This window comes from Choristoneura fumiferana, chromosome 16 (assembly GCF_025370935.1).
Source record: "Choristoneura fumiferana chromosome 16, NRCan_CFum_1, whole genome shotgun sequence".
NCBI classification, from domain to species: domain Eukaryota; kingdom Metazoa; phylum Arthropoda; class Insecta; order Lepidoptera; family Tortricidae; genus Choristoneura; species Choristoneura fumiferana.
In genome coordinates this window covers 3,838,107-3,861,228 of record NC_133487.1, presented here as the reverse complement: position 1 = coordinate 3,861,228, position 23,122 = coordinate 3,838,107, and the positions used below count along the sequence as shown (strand labels likewise).

Genomic DNA, 23,122 nt, shown 5'->3' with positions numbered 1-23,122 from the left:
CTGTGGGTTACGACCCCCTGGGGGTCGCGAAGCCCCTGTAGGAGGTCGCGAAGCCCCTATTAGTTAATAGGAAAACTACTTCAGTAAAAAAAAACAAAAGCTTAAAAATATTTATTAACAAAATGTTAACTAATAATATTTGTCACAATACAAACGAAAAACCGGCCAAGTTCGAGTCGGACTAGCGCACCGAGGGATCCGTATAAATATTTTTATTATATGTTATGTTGAATGTTGATACTCTACTGATTCAAAGCTAGACCCATACGATTATTTATTCCAGCAGTTGAATACCTCTATAGCCTTATCTATCCGATATCTTCGGTACCTTCTTTTTTTAAAACAACTCTAATAAAAAAAAAAAAAAACTGACCCATTATTGACCCCTCTCTCACCTGCTGAAAAGTGAAAAATGTATCTCACTGGTTCAGTCTTGACTTTTTTTATCAATGTTGGGTAAAAAATATGGTTTTTCCTGCTCAGCATTGAAAGCGCAATCGATTGCGACCGTTTAAAAAATTACCCATTTAAAAAATGACAGTTCTGTAACGTTTTTTTCATACACTCGGTATTGGGCGTCACAAAACTGACTCATAAAATTTGTATGAAAAAATTAAATGTATTTTGAAAGGAAAGGTGCACGTTTTTGTGAAAACGCCCATCTATCAGTTCGTTATTTTAGTAGTTCGCATTATGAAACATAATAATGGAATACTAACCACGTAAGGGTGAAGACGCTCCCCTCGCCTGGATGTCCGTTGGCAAAATGGAGATATAAGAATTAAATCATGTAATTCCAGCACACACTCACCAAAACTTATTCGGTATTTGACTACATTATTACATTGTTTACTAGAATGTGCCGCAAACAAGGAGTCTGTTTCAATTATTATCGAAACAATCACAAACAAAACACTAAATCATAACACAGTTGTTTAGTGTAGACGAACCTATTGGAGCTGATTGCGGATCGAAAAGGCAATCAAAATAGGACAAAGAAACAAGAGATCGCTCCGAACAATACATCTTTATTCCTGATTGCCGCTTATCGGGTGTCAGGGGAAATCCTTAGGGAATTCATTACTGTTAAGTAAACGAGCCGAAAAAACATGAAATTTTCCACTACGGCGTAACGAGAACGAGGAAGTTTGTTTAAGACATGACGAAAGTCTTAAGAAAAAAACTATTATGGGTGTATGTATTTACTACACATTTGATATAATAACGCTTCGAAAACTGCATAAAATTAAGGCGGCCATGCATTTATCAGATACTGTTTGAGCTTTACGATAAAATAAATCATCGTGAAGTAACCTGAAAAAACCTGCGAAGGAATTCAATGATGTGTGTGTGAAGTTCCCAATCCGTACTATGCCCGCGTGGGAACAACGAAAGCCTGTGTCAAGCAGTAGAACGTAAGGCAAACATTGGCCTATTGGTGATAGATTCTTAGTAATTTGATGATACTGGGACGAAGAAAGCTGAGCTCACAATGGTCAAATGCAGCAACTAAAACGCTGCCAACCCTATTGCAAGCATCAAAACTAACAGCTGCTAGAGCTATGTAAGATATACACGTAGTATTACCGAATTACCAAGTATAATAATAATAATAAAATATACCTAATATAATATAAATATAATATTTGTTACCCGTGTGGTGTCGGGTTAGAATAACACCTCTCGATTTCTTCCGTGGATGTTGTAAGAGGCGATTGAGGATATAGGTATCTTGCTCGCAAATCCTGCCGTGTAGCAGCAGTGCTTGCACTGTTGTGTTTTGGCGTGGAGAGTAAGACAGCCGGTGACCTTCTGGCACGTGAGGTAAACCACTAGGCCACCACGGTACTAGGCAACGCGTTTAAAATACACCTAATATAATATTTTTATGGGCGTGGTGTCGGGTTAGAATAACACCTCTCGATTTCTTCCGTGGATGTTGTAAGAGGCGATTGAGGATATAGGTTAAGGTATACCGTAGGCAACGCAACAGGCTAGCAACCTGTCACTATTGTACCGTTTTTGTCAAACTTAGTGTCAAACTTAAAACCTAAAATTGCTAAAAGTGGCTCCGAAGCGGTAACGTTTCGTGTGCTCTGCCTACCCAATTTGAGAATACATGCGTTTATATATATAAGTGAGTATCCGTTGTATATAAGTGGTTATCCGTTGCCTAGTATCCATGGTACAAGCTTTGCTTAGTTTGGGACTAGATCAATTGGTGTCAAGTGTCCCATTATATTTATTATTATTATTTTATATTATCACCGATAAGTTGGAATGATGATGATGATAATACGATTCGATGCACAAGGCAACTGCACAAAATAATTGTATATATTAAGTATTAGACACAGAAGAGAAGACACCTGTTACTTTCCAAAGTTGTTACAAGAAAATGAAATAAGAATTATTAAATCAGAAAAGCCGGACTGTATTAAACCAATAGAAACTTGATAGAATATTGAAAACGGAGGAAAAAAGGCAAGACAATTTTAATTAAAAGTTGGTCCCACTGAATCTGTATTATTTCATTCGCATAAATAAAAAATGCGGCTGTCTTTCGATGCCCTAGATCACAAATTAGTCTGTTGTTGACGGGAAACGTTCAGTACAGAAACAACCCATTTTACGAAAAGTTAAAACTCTGGGATAATTGACTGATTAAGTATGTATGTGTAATTTATTATTGCACATGAAAAAAGTTTTTTTTATACAGAAATAGGCTTGCGTTTGATTACAAATAAGGCTGATGGTATGTTAAGATTTATCTTAACGATAAAAATTGTTGGACAGCCTGCACCTCCTGTCGCTTTACGTGCCCAAAGTGTCATACCAACTAAAACACCAATAATCCAACCAACTAACTGAAAATCGTATTATTAATCTTAAATTTTGTTGATCAAGCACCTTAATTGAACAATAAATAAATGAGATTATGTAAAAAAAAACTTTTTAAGCACAAGCTTTTTTTGCTGCATGTACTTTTCGTTTACTGTACTTGCATTGTCGTCTTATCTACATTATGCGTACAGTCGTTGCCCTAACATAAATTATTTAAGTATGCACTTTTCTATGCAACTACTTTGAAAAAACCGGCCAAGAGCGTGTCCGACACGCCCGAAATAGGGTTCCGTAGCCATTACGAAAAAAATAATTAATATTTTTCTAAGGATTTCGTATTTTGTACGGAATATTCCAAGTTTAGGTATATTTTATACTTTAGGCTGCTATTTACTATTAAACTACTAATAATTCTTAATAAAACTTAACCGTTATAGTTTTCCTTGTAAGTTTGATATACTTACTACCATCCTGAATTTTTTCAAATTTTTCCACCCACCCGTTTAGATTTTAGAGGGGGGGGGCGCTCAATTTTAATGAAAAATTGCACTTTAAAGTTGAATATTTTGGAAACAAATCACTGAATCGAAAAATCGTTTTAGCAATTGCCTAATCGGTTTAAAAGAGCTATCCAATGATACCCTACACTACATGATTGGATGAGAAAAAAAAATCACCCCCACTTTACGTCTATGACGTCATAGACGTAAAGTGGGGGTGATTTTTGTGAATGAAAATTTTAAGATAACAATACAATACAAATTACTCTATATTGTACACCCAGAAATAGTAAGCTATACAGAAAACAGGTACACAGAGAGAAAATTACAGGGTAAGCAATAGCGGCCTTATCGCTTAAGAGTGATAACTTATTATGGTACTTAACACCTTCCCTGTTCGGCTGCCCCCAATGTGGGGTCATGTCATGAAGCTTGTTTCAAGTCCTTGCCTCCCACTATGGGTTCACAACTTCAAACTGTCCCCAAAGTGGAAGCACACTTGCAAGTGTGACGTTTTGAAATCATTTTGTATGACTGTGAACGTGTTAAAAAATAACATCTCTATGACCACTTCAGTTAAATTAAAGCTTATTATTATGTTAGTAGGTATACATTTGTCAAACAAGGGGGCTACTTCGAAATTCGAAAATTGAAGTTCGTATCGTACCATCCCTCTCACTCCCGTATCAAATAATATTAGCGTCAACAGGACGGCAAGATACGAAGATCGAATTTCGCACTTCGTAGTTTAGGGCCAGGGCCAGTAGAGACGCGAACTCTGCATACCAATGACGACGAATTAACGAATGTTTCACTCGATAACATTGCTACATTGTTGCTGATAATCTAGTATTCAATGGGAATAAGACTATGATTAAATTGGTTTGTTGTGGTTTACTAGCTGGCCTACAGAAGTTTACGGTCATAGTAGAATAATGATAAACAAGGGTTGTAAATTATGTAAATAATTGTAAACTAAGTGCCACAGTGTCCCTTCCCTGGGTTATTTTAATCGCTCCACAAAAGAGATAGTCAAAATCACGCAATCTGACGTGACATTGGCAAAGTGCCTCGCAGCAAACGCCATACGAACAAAAAAAAAGGTAAATTTACACTCGAGTTGAACACTACTTTTCATCACAAATGCAAGGAAATAAAGAAACACCGTTAGAAATGTATATGCGATTTGTAACACAGCGGAAGAAAATTTATCGCGCCAAACCGCCTTTTGTTTTTTTTAATGGCCTCGCGCTCTTTGGCTTTGGCACATTCAGCCAGCACTGGCCAGCAGCATTATGCCAGCATGGAGGTATGTAAGTAAGTATTACGCATTAAAATCTCCTTGTTTACCAATTCGTGAATTACAAAGGAGCACCATACGATTTTAAAATTTACTTACATCCCTAAATGTGTAAACTTCAAGTTAAATGCAACCTACTTTCAGAGCTTAAGTGAAGAAAAAATTTAAAAGCAAGGAAGTCAAAACCTATTGTAGACACTAATTACAGTAATACTCAAATAAACCATTGTAATTGTCTTATCTAAATCTACGTTTAACCTTTTCAGGTGGCGTTGTTTTAAATAGCACGGGTTGAAATAGAAATAGAAATAATTTATTTACAGGTGGTTACAGGTCTTAATAAATTATGCTAGGGCATGCGTACTCAACCTGCAAGCAAGTGTGCAAATAATAGCATAAATTCATCCGTAATTCATAATTAAATATAACATTATGTTATTGTGTCAAATACTGTAAAAACAACATTCATAAATGATCAACATCATATGTCATCATAATTCATAAACCCATTTAGTAAAAGCTTATAAATTTGTTTGAAATAGATTCTGTAAGGCCGTCTATAAATAGTTATGTCATAGCAGATTATTGAATTAATAAAGCATTGATTTTATCGTTTGACCGAAGCAACTGGAGGCCTGTGTTTAACAGTGGACGTCCTACAGCTGATATATGATGATGATGAAAGTATCTAATCCATGATAGTAAAAGTATGTGCTAGTGATACATAAAGCATTTGGTAATATTTTACACGTAAATTTATGTTTCAAAATGGCTAAGATTACCTTATCCATAATTGATGTTAGTTTGAGCAACGTGCAGTCTTCAGTTATTATCAAAATCTAATAATGATGATGCTACTTAACATGTTACTTATTATTTTTATTTCGTAAGCACCCATCGCAAAATCGATGTGAATACCAAGCCAAATAACACAGACGCCCTAGATAAGTTTACATATAGACTCGCTGCCAAAACTTTTGTAATTTCACTGACTTCATGTTCTGATAGATTTATGTTAGCATTCAGCACTGCTGCATATGGAAGTAAAACGAGTTCAAAATTGACTGAGTTTTGACGTTGGAATGTTGTAATTGGCATAATTTCTACGCCCGCCGTATTAGCAAATCATATTTGCAACTTGGTGGAAGATAAACCACTTTAAAGTAACACTGTCTTTGCAAAAGTGATTACTTTGTTTGAATAACCTATGTTTTCAAAAATGTTTTATCTGTTAAATAACAGGCCTTTATAATTAGATATCGCCAAACAAAACGGTGAAAAAAAAACAGAAAAATACGTAGTTTTTCCAATGCTACGAACAATTCTTTAAACTTGAATATGTGAATACTTATAAGTGTAAGTATTCAAGTTTAAAGCTTCGAAAGACCTGTGTTAAGTTCGTAGCATTGTAAAAACTACATATTTTTATTTTTATTCACCGTTTGGTTTTCATTTTCTCTTAAACTATGCATTTTTCAAAATCCATCCCATTTATTGTAAAAACTATTATAATTTGTAGAATTGACCTGACGAAGTGGTTGCAACATCTGACATTTTATAGTAGCACTTATAAATTAATATAGAAATATGACACAATCATCATCTGATGATATGATCAGCGGTCCACTGCTGGACATAGGCTTATTTCATGGCGCGCCACAACACTACCTTCAGCCTCTCGCATCCATTCGCCGCCAGCGACCCTCTTACGATCGACGTAGACCTTGCCTGCGGGGCTCATCCACAAATTCAAGGTCGCTCAGCGAGCTATAGAGAGAGCAATGTTACGGGTTTCTTTGATGATGGATAAAATCCGAAATCACATTTTCCGACAAAGAACGAAAGTCACTGACGTTGCTCAAAGAATTAGTTCGCTGAAGTGGCGTTCGGCTGGCCACGTCTGTCGCAGGACTGATGAACGGTGGAGCAGACGAGTCCTCGAATGGAAACCACGGATGGGAAAACGTAGTGTAGGGCATCCTTAGGCGCGTTGTATTACACAATTGCTTCTGAGTAATTGAACGGAAACCGTTCTTGAACAGTAAATTAGATCCGGTTCTAATATCCGATGGCGCAATAGTGTTCACATTTTAATCTATTCCGTTTGAGGCTTCCCTCAGAAGCCTAATAAATCCGTATTTTGAACGGGCAATCCATGGAAAACATTAAAGCTCTGATAGAAATACTTCATCTACATACATAGAGGCTTGTTACGCGCTCCGCTATACGAGATGTCATACGAGAATGCTGGATTTCAAACTAAGCGCGAATGGACACTGTTTCCAAAGCTACGTGGCGCTACAGCTCACAGAGTGCCATTTTTTTTGCAAAATTCCCATTTTTAGGCAATCTAAATACAGTAACAATAATCAACTCTATCGGGTATAGCAGTTGAGTTAAAAATAAATTTACTTAATTTTTGTTAGTGTACATATAACATATAATCACGCCTCTTTCCCGTAGGGGTAGGCAGAGACCACTTCTTTCCACTTGCTACGATCCTTACATACTTGTTTCGCTTCGTCCACTACGTTTACGTGTACGTTTGTTAGTGTAGTACGTAAATTTTATAAAATAAATAGGTAGTTTGTTTTAGTCAGGGTCGGCGTCATCTAAACCGACGTGAAGGACTCTACGTCATACTGAAATAAGTATTTTCATTGGACCCTTTTGCTGTCACAACACTCTTTATAAACTAACGAAATAATAATATCAAATCATTCTATTCTAAAAAAAAGCTATAATCGACCACTGTGGCTATATTTCACTCATTTTGCGCCACTAACGCGACTAAACCACAACATGAAACCGGCGACCTCATATCAAAACTCTTTTCCCTCATCCCTGTTTAACATTTTATGGGATCACTAATGGTTCACTAATCTTTGAGGCTTGATAGAACCCTCACCCGTGCCGGCGTCGCTACATCCCTTTTCACGACGCCATGTAACGTCAGTCTTGCTTTTGACTCCGGGGAATCCACACGTCGCTCCCGACTTTCCCCTATAAAAGAGAGACTCAGTGTCGTGTAGTGTTAGAACTTGGTGTCGGTCATAGATTTTTGTGCTCAACTTTGTGTGAATTGAAGCAAGGATTCCCATTAATATTATTGTATTTGTAAGTATTGTTTGATTTTTTTAGTCGAATCTGTATCGGTAGTTGATAAACTGTAGGTATCGTTACTAATTGGCCTTAATTGAAAATAATAGCTGTAAATTAATTTATTATTAGTTGTTCGCTTCGGTTTTGCAAAGATGTAGTATATTTTTATATTATTTTTTCATACAAACCCAGTTCTGAAAATAACAAATGTAACCAAAAAATAATTAGCTCAAAAGGTGCAGCAGTTCTGAAGGGATATATGTTTAGATTCGGTAATTCATTTTTATTTATAAAGAAGATTAATAAGTTCGAAAGTATGGTTTCATCTTACGTAAACAGAAGCTTCTTAACAATGATTAATGCGACCAAGTAGCGCCAATTAATTTTAATTATATCCGACGGGCAATCAAGTAAACAAAATCATTTAGGGAAATTCTACGAAAGCTTAGTCAAAGAGATCGTAAGTTCTGTAACATTGATTAATGTCGGTTTAATTTTAAATCATGCCCGGCTTTTCCGCTGATTGAAAATGTGATTGCCAGGCAAGAAGATTTCACAAAGAATTCGGTTGTCACATTGTGTCCGAAGCATTCAAGGGAGGATAATAAAAAGGACGGCAGAATATTTCTCTCAGATGATAATACGAGTAGAGAGACATTCTATTGACTTCTTATCTATTGTTTGCTGGTTTTGAGGCGTTTCTCATAAATTGAATGAGGATTACATTTCATGAGGTTTCGCGAAAAATCTGAATAGCTGACCATAATTTGACGTGTGACATTAGAAGTCATAAATGAAATTTTATTTTTTCTAATTATTATTATTTTATTTGTAATTTTCATAATTTATAACTAAGTACATAAAAATATCTTAGACTTAAAATACTTACATAAAAAAAAAACCTAAAACTAAAACAATAGTTATAAATTAAGTACCTAATCAATCATAGCTTCTCCTACCCAAGCATAATTAAATTTGTGCGAAATTACATTTGAATTTTACCACTAGCTTTACGGTGAAGGAAAACATCGTGAGGAAACCTGCACACACCTATGAAATAATTTAATGGTATGGTGGGAAGTTCCCAATCCGCATTGGGCCCGCGTGGGAACTACGGCCCAAGCCCTCTCATTCTGAGAGGAAGCCTGTGCCCAGCAGAGGGACGTAAATAGGCTAGAATGATAGAAACAATGCATATAAAAATAAATCACAAAATGCTAAAAAAAACAATCTGTAGGAGGCTACAACATCAAAGGCAAAGTTAAATATGAGATTTATTGAGAACTATGAGCAGAATTCGGGAGTTCATTCAAAAAAATTTGGGCAGGAACAACAAACGCCAAAGTTTTCTCTATTGAGAACACCTGGGCAGGACGAGGAAAGTGTAGACATTAAACAGAGTGATCAATCATCTCTGGCTAGTTCCGACATCATTGATACAATACAATACAATACAATAACTCTTTATTTCACATCAACACATAGCAAGCAGTACAGAAAACACAGTTATATACACAGAGACTTGATCTGTATTGTAAGTGTATATTCACGATCCCTCACTGTGTTTTCCTTCATCGAAAAACCATCGTACAAGGATGATTAAGAGTAAAATAAAATTTAATAAAATTTATCCGTAATGATTTGCAGAATAAAAAACGGTGATAAAATTATGGTCAAAATATATTTATTGCCAGGTAGGTATTACACTATCACAGTAATTATTAAAAAATGAGATGAATAGTCCATCATCATCCCAGCCTATATACGTCCCACTGCTGGGCACAGGCCTCCTCTCAGAACAAGAGGGCTTGGGCCATAGTTCCCACGCGGTCCCAGTGCGGATTGGGAACTTCGCACGCACCATTGAATCGCTTCGCAGGTTTGTGCAATGCAAATGTTTCCTCACGATGTTTTCCTCCACCGCAAAGCTCGTGGTAAATTTCAAATGTAATTCCGCACATGAATTTCGAAAAATTCAGAGGTGCGAGCCGGGGTTCGAACCCACGACCTTGAGCTTGAGAGGCGATAGGTCAAACCACTAGGCCACCACGAATACTCCATATTTTACCTTATTTAGTGGGTGACCGTGATAAATTATTAACCACACAAAACCTTTTGAGTGATAGGGTTCTGTATCTCAAAAGAAAAAAAATATTTAGACCCATTTTTGGATCACTTTTCTTTCCATCTGTCTGTCGGTCTGTTCTTCTGTCTGTCTGTTAAGACCGTTTTTAAAAGATTTTTTTTTTCAAGCTCTTTGAATCAAACTGGAATGAAATATCGAATACTCAGATCTGCTACTCTTTGAAGCAATAATAAAAAATAAACTTCTAAGTTTTGCAATCAAAAACACAATAATTAAAATAATGTTTCCATAAAAATTGCCGTTACCGAAATCCCCACAGAGTACCTCCGGCTATCCCACAAACTTAAAATTAGATATGAAGGTAGCACAACCATAAAGAAAAATTTGCAAATCTTTTTTTGTTTGCTTGTTTATTTATGTTAGTAATCATTTAAAATGCCCTCAATTTGAGTATTTTTTGCTTAGAGTGGCTCTGCTAACACTAGATCCATCATCATGTCAGCCGAAAGACGTCCACTGCTGGACATAGGCCTCCCCCAAGGCTCTCCATTCAGACCGGTTTTGTGCTTTCCGCATCCACCGCGATCCCGCGATCTTAAACAAGTCGTCGCTCCATCTTGTTGGAGGTCTACCGACAGCTCGTCTCCCGGTCCGCGGACGCCATTCGAGAACCTTCCGACCCCATACCTAACTAACACTAGATATGTATTTACATTTGGCCGGTTTTTTATCTTTACAGTTTTAAGACTATACAGACTTAAATACCTTCATTAAATAGAAAGACAACACATCGGTATTGTCTTTCGTTTTGCAGAATCTAGTTTAGTAGTATTTAGTTGCGAGTTGTCTTTCCATTGTTGTAATAATCGTTGAGGGTAGTGATGTTTGACCGAAGCGATCAAAATTCTTCAATATTTACTATTTTACAATTCTAGATCCATTTTGGCTACAGTTTTCGGTCCTATAGCAAAAAATTGTGCATAGTTGTCCAAAGTTCTGAGCCTTTAGAGTTTTGATGATTTTTATTAGGTATATTTTGTTTTGAATAATGGTCTTTTCGAAAGTGCTGGTAGTATAAAAAAGGGACAGGTAAAAGAGCCGTTTGCGGTCTCCTTGCAGAACAAGCGTTTTGATTTTGATTTCAATGAAAAGTCTTTAACGTATTTGAGAGGATTTTTTTGGAGGGGAAATTTATTTCGACATTTGCACTGTGGTAGAAAAATTATTACTATACTAATAAGTTAATGCAAAACACTTTCTGTTCCTTCTCATTACGTTCATGTTTTATTATTTAAATCAGTACGCCCGTCCTGTCATGAGATTTCCATAAAATACAGGTTTACTTTTTTGCTGTGAATAAGTGGAACGAAATTGATTTCCAGCTAGTTCACTTAAAAGATTTGACATAATACTAGAGATTCAATTCTAAGAAAGTTTAAAATGCTAGTTAGAAAGCTTAAAGATAAGAGAAAGTCAATTTATTATGTACAAAGATTAAACTCTGAGAGCTCGTGTTTGGTAACCTATTTAATTTAAACTTAGTTCGGTTCTCAGAAACTACAAATTGATTGATTCCAAAGAGGGCAAAATTTACACAAAATTTCGATTAAAAAAATAGTTAAACGTATTATAACTATTGGGGTTTTTACTTTCATTCTTATTCCTTGTCCTTACCTAAGAATCAATTTGTACATAAATGTATTTACAAACGTTGTATGAGCCAGGTTGTATCACACCAGCAGTCACACACAAAACTTTGGAAGCCCCCATTGTTATCACAATAAAGTGAGGCACAAATTTTGTTTTCATTTACATAAATTATACTAAATTGTGGGGACAAGTTTAAATGCGGGCTTAGGTACTGCAACCCAACCAATGTACAAGTAGGCTTCGAGGCTTGCGTTCAACTTTGTTAACTTTAGGTGATTTAATCTACCCGTGCCCTCCTTTGCCTGCGCCGGTCTTGTCCGTAGCTGTCAAATCCCCGATAAGATCTTGTACTGATTTGTGTATGTCTTTTACATAATGGATCTGTAAGCTCTAATCACGATACCAATTTGAATTCTTAACGCCAAAACACCGGACTCCAAAAAAATCTTAATATTTATAGATATTTTTAATACGCGTTCTTAATTCTGCTGTAGTTGCGATTCGGTGTCACCGCTATGTTAAAATCTCCCTCATGATATTCAATTTATTTAGTTTAATTTTATAACCTAGCCTAACCAACAAAAAGTTGGAAAAACCCTGAATATTGTTACTTCAAAGTACAATATCTCAAAAACGGCTGCACTGATTTTGGTAAAACATGTCTAAGAACCATTGTTAGAAACCCTGATTTTAAATTAAAAAAACCTCATTCAAATCGGTCCACCCGTGTAACAGCTACGGTGCCACAGATAAACACACAGACAGACAGATAGACAAACAGACACAATAGCGGTCAAACTTATAACACCCCTCTTTTTGCGTTAATGAGAAAACATACCGATAATTACGTTATTTAGTTTTTCTTAAAACTGAAATTTATTAGGTTCATCTAAAAACTGCGTCAAGAAGTAGGTACTCAACTAAGTTTGAAACGTGATGGTGTGAGTAGCTGTTTGATTATGCCCGCAAACTAGACACGTGTCTTGTGTATGTCTGGTTTTTATCATCATCTAGAAACTAAATGGGATACACTCGAGACTTGACAAACGATGTGTCAAGATAGGTAATAAAATGACGTATAACGTCTAGGTATTCTTGGGTTACTATCTCGCTAAAGAGATGGTTATTATGAAATATCGCCCTCTCGGCTGACTATTCTACCCATATAACTAATATGCGATGTCGTGAAGGAAAAAAAATGTATAAAAGAAAAACGAACATTTAATTTTACACAGTATTTGTGCAAAATTACAAGATGGGCTTTAATTCATAATTTCGACAGTATGACTCAAAAGAATGAAGACAAAACAAAGATGGCACTTACACATAATACAACAATATTAAATACAAAAATATTGAATATTAATTTGTGGTCGTTTGTTACTCATTAATTTGTAACGGTTTAAATTATGGATGTTGCCAGTAATAAAATTTTAACGCTTAATATTTCCCCTAAGTTCACAATTCAATTTTATTTTGCAATATTTCTACCGTTATTTTAATTTTCCTGATAGAAATGTTTGTTTTAAAAAGGCTAAAGACATTATATATGTAACCAAATAGTCAGTAACGCGTAATGTAATGTGTAAGTACATTGGAGTAATTGGACATGAGTTTGATATTTGACACATGTATATTCAAATTAATCCGTATAGGTATATAATACAATAATTTCAACACTCTGTTTCTAAGTAACTAAGATATTATACTGGTTTTAAAAATTAAAAATCATTTCCTTATACGAATCTCTTCAGTAGATCAAAGACGGTAAGGTAAAGAGTGTGTACAGTCGAATGATTTTACCCTCTCAACCAAATGAGGCTTAAGCACCAAAGGGATTATTTGAGAATATGGAAATATACGTATTGACCTCGTGCCCTCGGAGAGGGAATATTTTTTGAATCCCGGTGTCGTTTGATAAAAAGACGAATACGAAATCGCTTTTAAATTTTGCTTTTTATGGTTTAAATCTTAACCCTTTGTATGCGGAAAGTAAAAAAAGTGCTGAATTTTATACTCATCTGCTTTAATAGGCGCAAATCGTAGTGATTTAAGTGAAAAGCAAAATAGGTGGCATGGGTCCGCGTCTTAAATAAGAGGTTGATCATTAATTTTACTTGGTTTTGTCTGTAGTACACAAAAAATCGAAAAGGAGAAATGATGAACTTAGTGCATAGACATTGTACTATTCAATTAACTTTTTGAGGGTTCTGTGCCTCAAAAGTAAAGTGGAACCCCTGTGAGATCACTTCGTTCGCTTGTCGGTCTGCAAAAACTAGTTTTCTCATAAACGCAAGTTGAATTGAATATGAGGACTTACGAGTAGTTCATAGTTTCTGGGTTCCGTAGTCAACTAAGAACCCTTATAGTTTCGCCATTTCTGTCCGTCTGTCCGTCCGTGGGTAATCTCAGAGACCGTTAGTACTAGTAAGCTATAATTTAGCATGAATATACATATCGGTCACGCCGACAAAGTGGTAAAATAAAAAAACAAGTAGACCTAGCCAGTTCGATTTTTAGAGATGTAAAGATCCTCAGTGCGCTAGTCCGACTCGCACGACCAAGTGACCAAGTTTATAATATATTAAATTAACAGACAATTTACTTTTATCTTAATTGATGGTAAACGCAGATAATTATAGTTAAGGCTAAACTTGCTTTAATATTAGTAATACGTTTACGTCTTAGCTGCCGACTGGGCAAGCTAGAAATCCGAGGGAGAGGCCTTAACCCAGAAGTGGGACAGAGACAATGGTTAATGAATAAAAATACCTACATTTAATTCCTGATTCAGTTCATTTTGCCTCGACATTATAACCAATACTTAACTTGAGGTATCCCATCTTAGGCCTCTAGGCTGGCAACGCATGATATTTATGGGCGGTGGTGATCTCTTACCATCAGGAGACCCACTTGCTCGTTTGTCATCCAGTCGAAAAAAAAATATATTAAAAAGTTTCCAGTCAAAACAAAATCATTTGTACAATACATTTCTTCTCTAATGAGCCTAAATTAAGTCTTTCGACGTCCACAACTAATAATTCTCACCAAAAATACTGCCTCGCGTGTGAAAAGACCCTTCAAGCTGTTATTTATTACAATATCCAATAGTAACCGTTGTTTTATTACATAAAACCCTTGATAATTTCACAGAACGCGTGGGTTTTAGTAAACTACTGGCTTTTGTTCCTTACGTAGATTTCCTTTTACTTTTTTCCTTGAATACGGTTTCGTTGACTTATAGATTGGCTCGAGGTTGAGGGAAATATTGGAAGATTTTTTGTACTGAAAAGATTGGTAAGATTAGCTTCAGTCTAAACTGTAACGCGCTCTATTTGTAATAAGATAATAAAAGAAAGAAAATTGTTTATTGGGCATAATATGTATAAACAAGTCACAAAATAAAACAATAAGTTATGTAATTAAAATTAACGTATAAAAAACCGGCCAAAAGCGTGTCGGACACGCCCAAAATTAAGTAATATTTTTCTAAGGATTTCGTATTTTATACGGAATATTCCAAGTTTAGGTATATTTTATACCTTAGGCTTCTATTTACTCTCAAACTACTAATAATTCTCAACCCCTAATGATTTTAAAATACCTATCCAACAATACCCCACACTATAGGGTTGGATGAGAAAAAAAAATCACTTACACTTTACGTCTATGGGAGGTACCCTAATATTTTTTTATTAGTTTTTAATTGTACCATTTTGTCGGCATAGTTTACATATATATCCGTGCAAAATTAAAGCTTTCTAGCATTGATAGTCCCTGAGCAAAGCCGCGGACGGACGGACTGACAGACAGACAGACAGAGCGAAACTATAAGGGTTCCGTTTTTGCTATGTTGGCTCCGGAACCCTTAAAATTACATCGCACATTTTATATTTCTCATCACGTTTTGATTACAATTAGATATTACAAAATATATAAAAACTGAGTAAACATAATAAAAAAAAACTTAATCAAAGACAAGTGAATTAAATAAATTACCTCATTATGTATGCCGTTTGAACTACATAGTTAAATAATCATGAAAGCTGAGCGTTTAGACAAATTAATACGGAAGGGAATTCATTTTACATCTCAAATATTGAAATGCTCTCATAATATTACACGGGAACCCTATACTATGTTTATGCATGTAAATGAATATATGAATGTTAATGTCTTTTTAGAGATAAACAAGCAGCTCCATCGAGACTTGGCTAGTTTTTTACAGAATGTTTTTGGTGGGATATTATTTTATTATTCCCTGTTTTGCGAGAATATAACAAAAGTAGAATTTTCATGTGTTTGCCAATCATGCCGTGACCGTAATCGGAACGTGCCAGGAACGGAAGGCCCAATGAATACATGCATGACACTCGACGGCGACGGCTAGTTAGGAAACGTGCTAGTGGGTATATTTGATTTTTTTTTTATAAAACGAGGGGGCAAATGAGCAGACGGGTCACCTGATGGAGAGCGATCACCGTCGCCCATGGATACCCGAAACACGAGGGGAATCACAGGTGCGTTGCCGACCCTTTAAGGAATAAGTAGGCTCGTTTTTTAAAGATCCCTAAGTTGTAACGCTCCGGGAATGTTGCCGCTGTAAGCTGATTCCAGATCTTCGTCGTGCGAGGAAAGAAGTTTCGCTTAAAACGCACGGTACTAGACTGCCAATCATCAAGATGGTGAGGATGGAAAGACAGACGGTTCCTCGAAGTGCGGTAGTGGAATTAAGCCGCAGGCAGCAATTCGAAAAGTTCGTCAGAACACTCCCCATGGTAGATGCGGTATAATATGCAGAGAGACGCCACATCCCTCCGCAAAGCCAAAGGATCGAGTAGGCCAGAGAGCGCCTGACTATCGACAAACGTAATCGTATGAGTATTTTCATACTTTTCAATACACAAAGAATATGTTTTTGCCTGACTAGCTGCTACTACGGTCATATTACGATACGTATTATGGGTAGAGACCTTTAGTATTTACAATCAAGTACAAATTTTAGTTTTAATTTTTTTTTTTACTAAGCCTAGCGAAATCTATAAATCGCATGCGTTATTTTTTACTCGTTTCTTCAAAACAGGGTAAAAGAAAGTGGCTTTTGAAATATAAAGATAAGATTTGAGAAAAAGAAGCGAGGGGATTTCATTTATTTAATTTAATACAATGTTACGCTTCACTGTCTCAACTGATAACGAATGAACTTTATTATAAGCGTAGGTACTTTTCTGAGCAAATGTTAATTTTTTGACAACTGTTCAGGTTGAAGACAGGTATTTTTTTTTCACTTCTCATTCTCGTAAAGTTCATTTTTATGCTGGATCTAGGTGACATAAAATGACTTTTTATGCTCTAGTGCATAAAGTCAAATCTTCGTCTAAGACCAAGGCAATCAGGTGTAAACAGCCACAAACAAAGAAGTTTCTACATTGAAAATACAAACTGAAATAAAGATGCACAGAAAAACCAGAAAAATAAGACCAGCACTGGGAATCGAACCCAGGACCTTGGTATTCCGTACCGCGTGCTATACCGCTACACCACTGCTGGTCATCTATATTTCAGTTTGTATTATCAATTTAGGTTTTACGGGATGACCGTCAAAGTAAAAATTTGGAATTGAAATCCACCGAACATCAATAAGGGCAGCAGCAGCAGCAGCAGCAGAAATGGCAGAAACTGCCAAAGCAGGAAAATACAGTGGTCTCGGTGCCGAATATGATTTTTTACCTTTTGGCGTCGAGACCCTTGGGTCGGGACCCTTGGGGGTCTTGGCGCTCTGAGTCTCTTCAAAGATCTATCAAAGAGACTCAGAGATACCACAGGAGACCGAAGAGCTGGCAGTTTCCTCGCTCAACGCATCAGTCTTGCGATCCAGGGGGAAATGCTGCCAGCATCTTTGGTACCATGCCGCAGGGTCCATTTTTAGATTTATTATAGTTTTAGCTTATTTAATTTTATTGTACCTAATATACCTTTTTTATGTTTATGTAATATAATATAATTTAATATAATATATATTTAGAATTTTACGCAAAAATATTGAAAAGCGATACAAGATCCGGCTCATCATCCCCATGGCAATCCAACTGAGCGGAAGGAAATTCATTCGTTCTAATTATTTTATTGAAGGAGTCCAACAATAGTATTTACCGCCGCGTTTCCGCCATAAATTAGAGTTCCAGGGGAATAATTTTCGCCAGCTCCTATTGTGGTGTTAATGTCTTATTCATTAATCTTAATCTACTGTTTCTATGTTCAGATTGGTGCTACTAATTAACGGGTATTAAATGGGCTTGACTTCTCGGAAGGGTTTGACGTTTTCGAGTTTTAGCTGTTGTAATGCTGATGACAATTAAGCAGAAGTAATATTTTTATGAGATAGGTATGACTGGTTTATACAGCGTGTATTTTTGATACTACCTCAAACTTTAAGAGTTGTTACTGAAGGCCCTAATAATTATATTTTATTATGTTTTAGTAAAAAAAATTGACTTATTATTTTCCTTAAAAAAATAATTAGCGCGCAATGTATCACTACGTGATACTGCTTTTTTTTTATTCAATACGTCGCTCTTGTTGACGTGACAGCTATCACAGAACGTTTCACACTCTTGTAGCAAATTATTGTACGCACTACATTGCTGCTCGAAAATATTTCAAAAAATAATTACGCTCTGGTAGTTAATTTAAAATTAACAATTTGTTTTGATATCGGTACACAGTACTTAAATCTTCGTCTGGCTACAGTTTGCGGTAGTATCAAAAATACTGTTTAAGTTGTTTTTAGCGTCTTTATACAAGTTGTGTACTAACACTAATCCACAATATTTCGGCAGAAGGTTGAATTAGCTTCTGGTCCTTGTTTTTCACCGAAATTTTTACTTTAATGTCTACATTTTGGACATGGGTAATATAAGGGTTTAAATCACTAACACTTAAGTAGGACAATTTCATTTCCCACTTAATTTTTTTATTGAATTGATTATTTTGTCTACATTTTGGACATGAATAGGGTTTTAAAATTACATCCCAGTTTTATACTAATTATTTTAGTTGAATCATTACACACCCCAAAATTCGGTTTCATAAAGAAACCAATAAGCCAAATCTACCTCAAACTAAAATCTTAAGAGCCTGCTGCGGCTTTCATATTCATACTTATTTAACGACGGCTATATTTACGATGTGCCTTATTTACCGCGGTATACTGTTTGTACTCTGCATTTTGTAGCAACCGCATTAGACGCGAACGCAGCACGTTCTGCTCATACTTTTGCATTTTGTCGTAAAATATTTCGTTATAACCGTCGGATGTTTAGGTACTTTTATATGGTTATATCTCTGCACTTCTACGGTAGGAGTTTACATGTTTCGCATTTTGTTTTAGCTGGAGTAGGTTAGTAGTGGATTTAATATTCAAACAATTACTTAAAATGAAGTGCAGGTATGGGTCACTAAGATAGCCAAACGAACTATCTTTTCCAAGCTGCAATGGGAAGGTCACATAGCAAGCGAATTAGCCCGTGCAAGTGGCAATAGGGAGCCATATACATGTCGGCGGCCGATCGTAAAATCCGCCAGATCACGAAATTCCTAGGCGCCATTTCATGATATGCCTAAAAGTTGGCCAGGCATATCACGATGTGCCTGAGGAACAAAATAGGCAGATCGATTAGAGCAACGCATTTGTCGATATTCCTATCTCTATAACGGGTATATTTTGATATGACGAAAAAAAGAAAAATTTAGGTACGAGTCAAGCTCCTCGCTTAGCATGAATTGTGACCACAACGCACGAGCCGAGCGAGCGAAGCGAGCGTGCCTCGAGCGACCGGCGAAGTGCGAGAACCGATATGGCGGTGTTTCATGATAGGTGAACAACATACCTAGGAATTTCGTGATCTGCCTAAACTGGCCAAATGGCGGCGTTTCAAGATAGCTATGCGTACGAATTTCATGATATGCCTAAATGTCACTAGGCAAATCGTTAAACGGTGAGTTTTGAACGATATAGCGGATTTCCTTTAGCCTATGATGATGATGTGATTCGTCTATGAAATATATTTCAATAGTTTTTGTCCACGATTTCATCCGTAAACAATTTATTTTAACACTTATCCTTGGATTCTATGCAATTTTCGGGATAAAAAGTATCATAATGTAGTAATACAGGTCGTTTACTATATTTGTATCAAATTCAAGCATAAAAAAGTATCAATCACATAACAAACAAAAAAACCGGGCAAGTGCGAGTCAGACTCGCGCACCGAGGGTTCCGTACACATATATAGGTATGTAAGTAAACGAGAATCGTGTCTTGAAGATATTTCTCGCTTTTTCAGTGTGATTTAATACATCCAGTTTATGCAAAACCCTGCTTTTAAGTAAAATGTACGCAGTGTGGGATCAGATTATATTGGACATTGAAATTTACAGACAGACATAAAAAATCAAGATTTTCAGACGTTTCTAGTTGGTTGGTTGGTTTTATAGTTGGGTGTGTGTTGTGTTGGTTGTTTTATAGCTACCTTCATACCAAATTTCAAGGTTCTGAGTTCACGGGAGTACTTCCTAGTTGATTCCCTTGCGAGTTTCGAAAATTTGCGGAAATTTGCAGCATAAACGGCTGCATCTTTTGATTGCGTTGGCTTAGAAGTTTGATTTTTGCACAGCTCCAAGGGACAGTAGACGTGAGTATTTGGTATAAATTTCAGCTTGATACCTCCTCGCGTTCCCGACAATTAGGGTATTGACAGACAGACTAACAAAAAGTGATCCTATAAGGGTTCCGTTTTTTCCTTTTGAGGTATTGAACCCTAAAAAACTCATAAACTTTTGCATATATGAAAGGGTTAATAATTCATTTTTGAAATCTATAAAAGAAATCTAAAAATCTTTGTATTTTTAAAATCTTGTAGCTTTAAAACCCGGACGCTCTGATGTATAAAAAGTTCGTAAAAGAACTTATTATTTTTTGCTAAAGCTCACAGCTAGCTTTTACGAGGGCGATGAAATTTTAATTCTTGCTTGCTACAAGTGACTATTAAAAGTCTTAAACTATTCAAGAGGAGATTTTTAAATTGTGGGCACAAATTTTAAAAATCTCCTCTTGAAAGTTTAAAACGTCATATCAAAGCCTCGTACGCGTAAGTATTCTTGGAAGTCAATAGCAGATATTTCTCCTAAAAATTATAACTTGAACTGAACATGTTCTTTCTTTAAATTACGCACGAGGAAACAACAGCAGCGTAATATGCAAGTAATATCCGGCACACTTTTTGCTTGTCTTCCATTTTGTTTCAAACGACGCCGCTTGGATAACGAAAATCCTAAAGGGTCATTTCAACGTATACATTCCGATTGTTATCTTAAATGAAATTACCTTTCGCTTCTAAGAAGTAAGATAATACTAATGACAATTAGTAGGAGAGGCCATGATGCTAAATGGGTATTTACTCGAGCGTCGTGAGGACCTATTAAATTTTGTAGATTATGTAGTTAATCTAACAAATCGACAACCGAAATACTGAAAATTTAATGATACCTCATATGTTAAAATCTTTCCAGCCGTTTTAAGGCTGCAGCGAGGCCCAAAGAAATGGGCATATGTACATACATACGCTCAAAGACATAACCCTTCTTCCGCCAGTCGGGTAACTTAAGATGTTTCCCGTTCCAGTGGCGAGGGAAGCGTCAACAGCGGGTTCTGTCTTTTCGCGCAATTATTGTTTGCCAAAGTTTTCCCTACTCTCAATTTTCTCCAATACCAAAAAATACTCAGTGTATTTTCTGATGTTTTTATAGAGCACAGTATTTTAGCTTAGGTTTGTTTTATGAAAGTTGCGAAAATAATATGGTTTCAGAGAAAATCATGACTTGGGAAATAAACAGTTGGCCAATGAAACCATTGAGAAAAATAATTATGCGAAAAGGCAGAGAACCTTTTGATACCGAAAGTGCTCTAGGGCTTCCCTACTATTGAAAACATTGGATATGGAGGCTGAAAGTTAGGAGTTTTGTCGTTATCATAAAACTTACACTTATCTGGTTTTCTTTACTAAGTTTTACTAAGAACTTACTTATTTACTTTTTCCTGCCATGGACAGACTTACTGAACGTAAAAATAGCAAGATCCATCAATTTCAACGTAACCACACAGTATATCATAGCAACCAGATTTACTATAAAAATAACCTTCCTGTCCGTCATATTCGTTGTAAGCGGTGCGATTCATCTTACAGCCCTTGTTTCAGCAAATTTCACAGTGAATGACAGTGACAGAAGGCTTACCACAGATTGTTTCAGACAGTTTTATTTTTATAAGCCAGTTTAGTATTATATCTTCTTCTAAGTCACTACACTCAAGACAGAGCAGTTGTGGTTGTCGGATGAGACTCAGTAGTGACCTTTCATAATGGATGACTCTTGGGGAAATAGTGTGGTGGTTACCCTTTGCCTTCAACACCACAGAGCCAGAGTCTGGATTTCTTAATTGGCAAAGGAGAGTCATCATCATCATCATATTAGCCGAAAGACGTCCACTGCTGGACATAGGCCTCCCCCAACGTTCTCCACTCAGAACAGTCTTGTGCTTTCCGCATCCACCGCGATCCCGCGATCTTAATCAGGTCGTCGCTCCATTTTGTTGGAGGCCTGCCGACAGATCTCCCGGGTAGAGAGTGCTGAAGAAAGAAAACATTTACTCGTGACAAACATATAAGAACAATCGCCTCTCAAACAGAGGGTCGTGGGTTCAAACCCCGGCTCGCACCTCTGAGTTTTTCCAAATTCATGTGCGGAATTACATTTGAAATTTACCACGAGCTTTGCGGTGAAGGAAACCTGCACAAACCTGCGAAGCAATTCAATGGTGCGTGCGAAGTTCCCCGCACTGGGCCCGCGTGGGAACTATAGCCCGAGCCCTCTTGTTCTGAGAGGAGGCCTGTGCCCAGCAGTGGGACGTATATAGGCTGGGATGATGATGATGATGATATAAGAACAATGGATAAAAATAAAATAAAGAAAGAAATAAAAAAGCCGCGTATCCACTAGAGGCAGCCTCGGGCCGAGCGGCTGCCTCGCTCCGAGGCCGCGCAAGTGGAGACGCTGCGAAATGCGTGGCTCAGACTGAGGCTCCTTTGAGCACGGCCAAAAAACCGACAAAATATGGCTCGGCTCGCGGTGCTCGGCCTGAGGCTGCTCTAATGGATACGCGGCTATATAGTTACGCATGTCACGAAATGGTCCCAATTCTCACACTGTCGCTTTGTCGCCTTTTACTTACAACACCTACGGGTAGAGATAGGTTTTCCTATCCTAAGCCGGGGCACTGCACGGACTAGTATGTTACTGCTAAGTTTCTTGCGGCGCATTCTTCTTGCCAATGATGGTCTTTCCAAAAGCGTTGGTACTTAAAAAAAACCGTCCAAGTGCGAGTCGGACTCGCGCACGAAGGGTTCCGTGCCATTATCTAATACAACATTAGGCATTAGCAAAAAAAACGGCGTGAGGAAACCTGCACAAACCTGCGAAGCAATTCAATGGTGCGTGTGAAGTTCCCAATCCGCACTGGGCCCGCGTGGGAACTATGGCCCAAGCCCTCTTGTTCTGAGAGGAGGCCTGTGCCCAGCAGTGGGA

The 23,122-nt window shown here is 36.9% G+C and overlaps 1 protein-coding gene across 1 annotated transcript in view; it reads left to right on the top strand.

The window, feature by feature from the left end:
- The first annotated feature begins 7,612 nt into the window (after window positions 1-7,612).
- LOC141436657 (uncharacterized) overlaps window positions 7,613-23,122 on the top strand; it is an 88,256-nt gene continuing 72,746 nt past the window's right edge. Inside the window, 1 exon segment of the mRNA XM_074099677.1 lies at window positions 7,613-7,761. The gene's annotated coding sequence lies outside the window, so the exon portion shown is untranslated.